Here is an 8,893-nt window from a genome sequence, read left to right as displayed (position 1 = left end):
CGACTCTGCTGTCGCCAACAGTACCCGAGACAGCACAGCTGACCGCACAGCCCAAGGCAGCCGATTGGCCGGCTCTCCCCACAGAGGGGTGGTCTGGACCGGAAGCCAGGCCACGTGAGCCGGAAGCGGCCACTGCTGGAACCCGCGAGCCTGCGCACTCCTGTGTGTGCCTTCGGGATACGCGCGTGGGGCTGTCCCGGCGACTCGGTGGCGGGGAGACAGGGTTCTCTGGTGTCCTTTGTCGACCCCACTATGTGGGGTCAGCAAGATCTGGACCGCGAAGAGACTACTTGGAGCTCCGACAACTCCCCAAGCCCCAAGAGGGTGGGGCGGGGAGGCGTGACAGCCGGTGACGATAATGAGGGGAGGAGTGCTGCAACTCTGGGGAAAACAAGTCAGCTCTGTCGTGGAGCTCGTGCACGCGTTCGCAGGGCCTTGTGCAATTACTGTGGCTCTAAACTGCGGAATCCGGCTCCTCCTCCCCATCCCACTGCTACATTCCCAGACACCGTTCACCCCAAGCTGTACAAGTGTCTGCCCTGGGCTTTCCTCTCCCATCCTCAGTGCTGTGGACCTGATGACACCGTCCGTTCCCTGCTGAAAAGCCCAGGCAGCACCTCATCTTCGAGATCCCACTTTCTATACACAGAGACGCCCCCTTCCCCTAGCCACCCGGGTTCCAGTTTAGCCTTGCCGACGACCTGTTCTGCATGGCATGCCCTTCTTCTCAAATGTCACATCTCTTAGGAAGCCTCACCCAAAACGCCCCTAAGAATGAATCCTTTCACCTACCTACGTGCCCATTAAGCCTCTGTTTAGCACATCTTGAATTTTATTCATTTTCCATCCCGACCTAGTTCACTGCATGGCATATAACAACTAATAAATGTGAGTTGACTGATAAGCACTATAAAATGATAGATTTGTTAAGAACCTTAGTGCTGAGCATCATGCCTGGCACAGAATGGATGTCCACATTTTTTTGAATGAAAGAATGCATGAATCATCTAATTCGACTCATCCTTTACAGATGAGGAAAAAGGAACCCCACGGGATTAACTGGCCTTGTTTGAACAGACACGGGTTTCTCATGCCGAATGCTATTCATTACCCCTCACCTCGGTTCTTACAAAGGAAGCTGGAAAATCGCTTTTGTTTAGCTATGCCCTTTTTGCAGAGGTTCCCAAACATAGTCGCCAGAATTTTCTAATGGTCCAAAGTGAAAAAGAATTGTTAACTTCTTCAAGAAGCTAAATTTAATCAATCTAAAGGAATCCTCTATTAGGGACTCTGTTCTTTTGTGTGTTTAAGATAGTATACAATAGGGATTTTAATGCTCTTATTTGGCAAAATAAAAATGTATACGACCTTCTCTTTTAAGCACTATTATGTTGCTTGGAAAATTTCCTACTAACATGTATAATTAATGTATACTGGCATATTAAAGAGGTGGCCCACTCCAAGCACAGGGCTGGCTTTCTGTAGGTCTTTAGGTTCCCTGCCCAAATTTCTCTCTTACTACACAAAACAGATGCCATGCCAGGAAAACTCGCCCTCTGAATCCACACTGCTTTTTCCTTTTTCAGTACCAAACACATATTCTGAAGGTTCCTCAGATAATCACCTCCAAGTTTAAACTCATTGGTTATATCCTTAATGTTGGTCTGTTGTTCTGAAAATAAGGATGGGAGACTTGCTGACGACATATTGGCAGTCTCTGGTGTTCCCAGCCAAGAAGAGGTGGGGGTTGGAGGTAGAGAGGGAAAGGAATTATGGGAAAAATAATTAGCAGCTGAAAGCAGCTATTACATAATCTTGGCTGCTTATTAATTTAGCAGAAGGAATGGCTTATTAAATTCTAATAGCAACAGCACAAATGCAAACAACCTAGCAATTAACAGCGCAGAGCCCATTATTTTGTTAGTATGGTGTCTTCTTTTGGCAAGTGTATAGGAACCAAATTTATAGAAGCAGATGGTCTTTTTCAGTAGATTATACATGGTTTATTCCTCAGTCTTAGTATTAAGTGCTAATTGCACATTCACCATGAAAGACAAAAGAAGCTATTACTGTCTTTGTTAGTAATTAATCACTTGACTTTGATTCCTACCATTTTTAAATTGTGGGCTTTGTTATATACGTGTTTCTTCTCACCTAGTATGTTCTTCTGTTATGTTAAAAGGGTACCTTTTTCAATCTTCTGCTTTTGTTATCTGGATGGTCCTAGTTTCCTGATTGTTAATGATGGTACAAAAACTATTTTTTATGAAAAGTTGAAAATCAGGTTTTGTACTTCTTTCTTTTTTTTTTTTGTACAAGAGACACTTATTACATAACCATTTTTTTCATGGAACAAGAACATGTAATTTCTTGCTGCAAGGCTGCCTGATGTTCCTAGTTTCAATGGCCAGGTAGGTAAAGGAAAATCCAACAAAGTCAGAAGAGAGAACAGATTTGTAGGAAAGGTAACCTTGTTCCATGTGTAGAGAAGGGGAAGAATTGAAGTATATTTGGTTAACTTGCCTTCTATTTAATTTTTATTGAGATATAATTGACATGTAACAATATATTAGTTTCAGATGTATAACGTAATGATTTTATATATATATATATATATATATCTCAAAATGACCACCACAATAAGTTTAGCTATCATTACTTTTTTCTTAAAATTTAAAAGGTGCCTAACTTTCATTTATGCTAAATGCAAGAGGTAAGGATGAAATAGAGTCTACCTTCTAACTGTAAAATGTTGAGATTTTTTATGTAATCTTTTTTAAGTTTTCAAAAATGGTTTCAGTTTCCTGTTAAATGTATAATGGCCATATGCTTTTATCTCCTTTCCCTTTCAAAATGCCATTAAATGAAAAAAAGAGAAATGTTTAAAGTATGTATCTACAAGGTCAAGAAGAAAGGGGACATTAGTATGAGGATCTCAACAAGGATGTCAGGGTACCCTGTCGTTCGTCATTAAACATTGACAATTTAAGTAAAAATTGTAATATGTAAAATATGGAGAAGCAGAAGTGAGGAGATGTTGAAATATTATTGCTAAATCTTCACACACTAACAGTAAGAAAACAGATAACATCTAACATAAATCAAGAAATACAATTTTAAGTGTATTCTTAGGTACCAGGAAGTAAATTCCAGAAGCAATAATGACTTTTTCCAGGGACTGAATCTTGAGGTAGGATGTGATAAAAGTTATCATTGCATTTGATTTTACTGCAGGTTTTACTTAATTAAAAAAAAATTGTTATAAAGTAGATAAAAACCCTTCGGTTAGTGCTAACACAGTAGTATGAACTCGTACAGAGTTCCTTTATCTAGTTTATGCTGTATTATTTAGAAATTATTAAATAAAACGCCTTGTAATGGAATTCAGTGCTGAATCAGTGTAGATCCCAGTAAGTGTAAAAAAAAGATGCTTAGAGTTTGTGAATTTGCATCTCCAAAGATAAAGTTGTTCCTAAGAGAAAAGTGGCCTGAAATAATGAGGAGTTATTTACCAAAGCATTTCAAAGAGAGAGTTGTCACTGCCACAGTCCTCAACAATGAGCTAAAGAGAAATGTGAAACATACTCTTTCTTGAAGCCTGTTCCTATAGCTTTGAATAAAATGCAGGAAAAGTGATTCGTCCCTTTTAATATTGAGTTAAGAGCAGTGATTCTCATCCTGGACGATTTTGACTCACTCCCACCCCCAGGGGACACTTGGCAGTGTCTGGAGACATTTTGATTGTCACAATGGGGAAGAGGAGAGGGTCAGTGATGCTGCTGCAATGTACAGGATGGCTCCACTTCAAAGAGTTATCTAACCCAAAATGTCAAAACACTGAGTAGGTTAACATGCAATAACTGAAGTTTTTTTATAGACATTTCAAAAACTGGAACACGCACTATCTTCATGTAAGTTTTTTTTCTCTCTTAGAGGAGTTGGAGGCATTATTCTTGGTATAGGTAAGATCAACTGCCGAAAAGACTGGCCACATACATAAGGCAGTCAGTATTCTTTAACAGTAACTAGAACAAACTATTCAAATGGGATTTGTTTCAGTGGCCCCAGAATATTAGTAGAAGTCACTTTAGAATCTGAATTCATGAGATGACTGTTTCATCCATTCATTCCTTTAGCATAAGTTTATTTTGTATCTATTCTGTGCTGGGCACTCTAGAAGGTAACAGTTACAGAAATGAGTAAGAGGTTGACTCTGTCCTGAAGCTCCAAAACCATATCCCCTGACAGAGAATTCCAAGGCTTTGGAGACAAACCTTGGGTGGTCAGAGGCAATCCTCAATCAAACATGTGAATGTATTTTTTTTTTTTTTTTAGGAAACCCCAAAACATACTTCATAAACCCTTAGACATCTGGGAGTGACAGCTCTAAGAACTGTTTGCCCTAATGATCTCCCAGGTTCTTAGCAATCTTTTCATTCTATGAGTTTTCTACAGCACTCTCAATTCACAGCAATTAAGAGAGAGAGTTGATGTATTTTCAACAAAACGATTATAGATAGTATTCTTTTGACCTGGTCCCTGAAATGAAATGTTTCGGCAGTAATCTAACTCAACTAACCCAGTGCTTCTAGGATATTCTCTAGAGAACTTGTGAAAACGCAGATTGCTGGGCCTCATACCCATAGTTTCTGATTCAACAGGTCTGAGGTGAGGCTTGAGAACTGCATTTCTAACAAGTTCCCAGGTGCTGCTGATGCTACTGGTCCAACCACACTTTAAGAACCACTTCTTTATACAAAAAAAAAAAAAAGCAAAAAAATGCTATAAACTCTAACTGGAAAGTTCTCTCTCAAAGCCAGCAATTGTGATATAATTTTCCCAGACAAAAGATCTAAAGGTAACTTGAGATCTGAATATTTTTTATAGCTGACCTCATTAAGTCTGATAACATTAGGAGAGTAATACTCACAGTTATGTGAACCTGAAGCTAAATCTTTATGCACAACCCAGAGTGGTTCTAAGCTAGAAATTAGAGTACTTAGAGAAACCTGAAGTTTGCACCATAAAAATTAGATACTCACTTGAATATCACTAATGTAAAAATATTTTCCAACTACTCAGGCCAAATAGGAATCACCTCTGAAATATTTTGTCAGCAATTACAGACATGAGGTAGAAGGAAGACGGTTTAAAGGGAACAGGTAGACAGAATCAGTATCCCTGGAGATATTGGCAGCAACCCAATGCGGTAATCAAAAATCTGCCCTTTCTCTTCCTTGGCACACAGCTTAGATCCTGTTCCTCAAGCCGCCCCTGCATATATTTTAAATATAACAAATATAATTTTAAAGGTCATTTCATTCAAAAACGTTGCTTTACCGATGAGGAAATTAAGCCTCCGAGAAGTTAAATTGTTCAAGGTCATACCATGTAGTTAGTGGCAGATGAGAAGCTAAGACCCCTATGTTCTGTCTATCTAGGTCATGTGTTTCCCACCACCGCGCACTCTGTATTGCCCATAGACTACTGGGCCCTGTCTCATTACTTCTTGAGCTTTATTAGTTTTTTCTGCCCCTCCTCCTACTGTAGCATGTAAAGTATTCTTCTTCTCATCCCCCTTAATATTGCGCTATATCAGTCCAACAAACTAGACTATCTCAGCTCCTTCTCTCCCCCTAATCCCATTTAGTTCCTTCTGCACATGGCCACCTGAGTGTTTTTTTTTTTTCCTCTAAAGCATATATCCAGTAGAGAGATTAGATCCTTTGCTTAAAACGCTCCCATTTTTTTATTACTTCATTCAGGAACTCTGGGCCAGGCACTCACTGGGTACCGAGGATAAAATGGAGAATGACCCAGACATGGACCTTTCCACCAGGTTCGTATGGTATGATTGGGGTGAGGAGCGCAGTTTACACTCAGCGGTTGGAATATAGTGGAGTGTTTCAAAGGAGGAAGGCCAGAGTGCTGCGAACACAGAGTCTTGGTGTTAGTGAAGGGTGGTGGGGTCAAGGAAGTTTTCCTGGAGTATACTGCTTTTAGGCCAAGATTGAAAAAGAGAAAAAGTGGGAGTCAGCCCAGAGTAGACAGGGCCAGATAATTCCGCACATGTGCAAAGATGAATAGATGAGTGCATTACTGTCTTAGGGGCCTAAGTAGAAGGTCAAAGTGGCCAAGTACTCCTGGGTAGCGATGAGTCTGTAAAGGATAAGCAGACCATATATGCAGGGCATTTTAAACAAGATCAAAACATTTGGGCTTTATATAAGGATATTGGGAGACATTGAGAGATTTTAAGCAAAGGTGGTGCCATTATCAGATTTGAGTATTGGAGTTTCAGAAAGTTTGCTCTGGGTGAAATGTGGTTAATTGTAGTCGGAATTTAGTTGTAGATAAAGTAAACCATTGTATCTGATACAAACAGAAGCAGCCTAAAAGTGATTGAAAGAGCTGGAAGAGAGAAATCCAGGATGAGTTTCCAGGAAAAACTTTCCAGAATAGCACTGCAGCACTTGACTGCCAAGGTACTGCTGTGCCTGCCATTATCAGCAAGCTGGAATATTAAGTAACTGCTCCCATAACTGCTGGCTTCAGCCCTGTGCTTACTCTGTTGTGATCGAGAAATCAGGAAGCTGCTGCCAGCAAAATGGATGCCATGGGTCTTGCCTCTGTGGCCAGTGACTGAACACTGGATTTCCTCTCCAACTGACACTGAAAGCCAAATGCTTCCATAATCATACCTGCCCGCAGAAATAGCAGAGGCAAGGGCCCCTGTTCATGTTATCATTCCTCTTTTTCCAATCTTATATGAGTTCTTGGGAATCTACATCCAGAAGCCTGACTAAGGAATGTACTTTTTATTTTCTAGAAGAAGCACTGCAAGGAGACTGAAATGGATATTGACCAAGCAGATTCACAATGTCCACTGCAGAGGCCAAGATTGGTGGCCAGAAGACCAATTGAGACACTGTTGAATAATTCACATGAGGAGTGAAGGTAGTTTGAGAAAGAAGTAAAGAAAAGGAGGTAGATTTGAGACCGTTTAGGAGATCGGATTGATTGATGCAGGCTGCTTTGATGTGGGAGCAAAGGGAATGAGTGTAATGCCAAAGGTGATACTAGGGGATTCCCTGAGAAATGGAACCCAGAAAAAAAGGCAGACTGGTGGAGAAATGATGAACTCATTTTTCAGCCTTCAAACAAGGTATCTGTGGGGCCTTCAAATGCACAGGAAGAGTTGTCAACACAAGTTCGAAGGCTCAGGAGTCAGGCTAAGACTGCAGCTAGAGGTTTGTGAGTCATCAGCATAGAATTGGTAAATAAAGCTGAGCAGGAGGATGAGATCACTCTACAAGAATGTATGCGACAATAATACTTTTTTTAAAGTACCGTTGAAAACTGAACTATGGCCATCCCTCCCCAGTGAAGGTGGACAAAGACCGACAGATGGTGGTGCTGGAGGAAGAATTTCAGAACATTTCTCCAGAGGAACTAAAAATGGAGTTGCCAGAGAGACAGCCAAGGTTCGTGGTTTATAGCTACAAGTATGTGCATGCAGACGGCCGAGTATCCTACCCCTTGTGTTTCATCTTCTCCAGTCCTGTGGGCTGCAAGCCGGAACAACAGATGATGTATGCAGGGAGTGAAAACAGGCTGGTACAAACGGCAGAGCTCACAAAGGTGTCTGAAATCCGCACCACTGATGACCTCACCGAGGCCTGGCTCCAAGAGAAGTTGTCTTTTTTTCGTTGACCTCTGGGCTGGGGAATCTGAATTCCTGATGTCTGAGTCTCCAGAGGAACTGGGGACTCATATTCCTAGGACCTGAACATCTGAGACCCTGAAGAAATTAAAATGCTACAGCTACAGAAAAAGAAAACTGAACTATAAGATGGCTCCCATCACATTCTCCATCTGATGTTACTCCCATGATTATGTTAGATTAGCAGGCCAAAGGGAATTTGCAGATATGATTAAGATTACTAATCAGCTGACCTTAAAATAGAGATTATCCAAGTGGGCCTAACTTAATCATATGGAACTCTTTAAAAGAAGATAGTTGTCTCGCGCTAGTAGAAGAAATCAGAGATATTTGAAGCATAAGAGGGATACAGTGAGAAGGGTTTCTTCATTGGTGAGATGCATGTGGAAGGACCTGAGAGTAGCCTCTAGAAGGTCAGAATGAACCCAGCTGACAGCCAACAAAAAAACCAAAAACAGGCACCTCAGTCCTATAACCACAAGGAAGTGAATTCTGCCAACAATCTAAATGAGCTTGGAAGAGGACTCTGATCTAAATGAGAAACAGCCTCAGCTAATCCATGACTGGACTCTTAACCCACAGAAGCTGAGAGATGTTGGATATTGTTTGAAACTTCCAAGTTTGTATTAATTTGTTACACTTTAATAGACCACTTATACAAATACCCAGGACACAACTCAGGAATTCTAACTTTTAGGGGCAGGCCGGGGGAAAGCCTCCAAAGAAGACCAAGAAGGAGTGGTCAAAAGTACGGGAGGAGATCCACAAGTATGTAGAAACATGAAGCTAAAGGAAGAGCTTCTGATAAGAAGAGAGTTATCAAATGTGCCGAATATTGCTGAGAATTCAAGTTGAAACAGAAAGGGCTCGCTGGATTCAAAAAAGCCTTCTGAGTGAAGTGATGTGTAGAAATACTGCCACATATGGAAGAGAAAATGGGAAGCGAGAAGTGAACACAACTCTTTCAGAAGGTTGTATTTAAGGAGCAAAAAATAGAGAGGTAACTGAAGAGGGGGTCATAACATCAAATTAGAGATGTTGTTGCTTAAGGAGGGAAAGATATGCTAATCGGTAGAAGTCAGTAGAGAGCAAGAGGTTAACAATATGGGGGAAAGAAGTAAATACTGAGTACTACAGGGGTGCTGAGTAGTGTGGAGGTAGTGCAAGCCT

At 40.9% G+C, this 8,893-nt stretch overlaps 1 pseudogene; it reads left to right on the top strand.

The window, feature by feature from the left end:
• Positions 1-7,379: 7,379 nt before the first annotated feature.
• Positions 7,380-7,790, top strand: LOC149991839 (glia maturation factor gamma pseudogene; annotated as a pseudogene).
• Positions 7,791-8,893: the final 1,103 nt, after the last annotated feature.

This window comes from Furipterus horrens, unplaced genomic scaffold (assembly GCF_987537825.1).
Source record: "Furipterus horrens unplaced genomic scaffold, mFurHor1.1.pri manual_scaffold_17, whole genome shotgun sequence".
NCBI lineage: Eukaryota > Metazoa > Chordata > Mammalia > Chiroptera > Furipteridae > Furipterus > Furipterus horrens.
The sequence above is the reverse complement of the archived record's forward strand: the minus strand, read 5'-3'. Positions and strand labels throughout refer to the sequence as shown.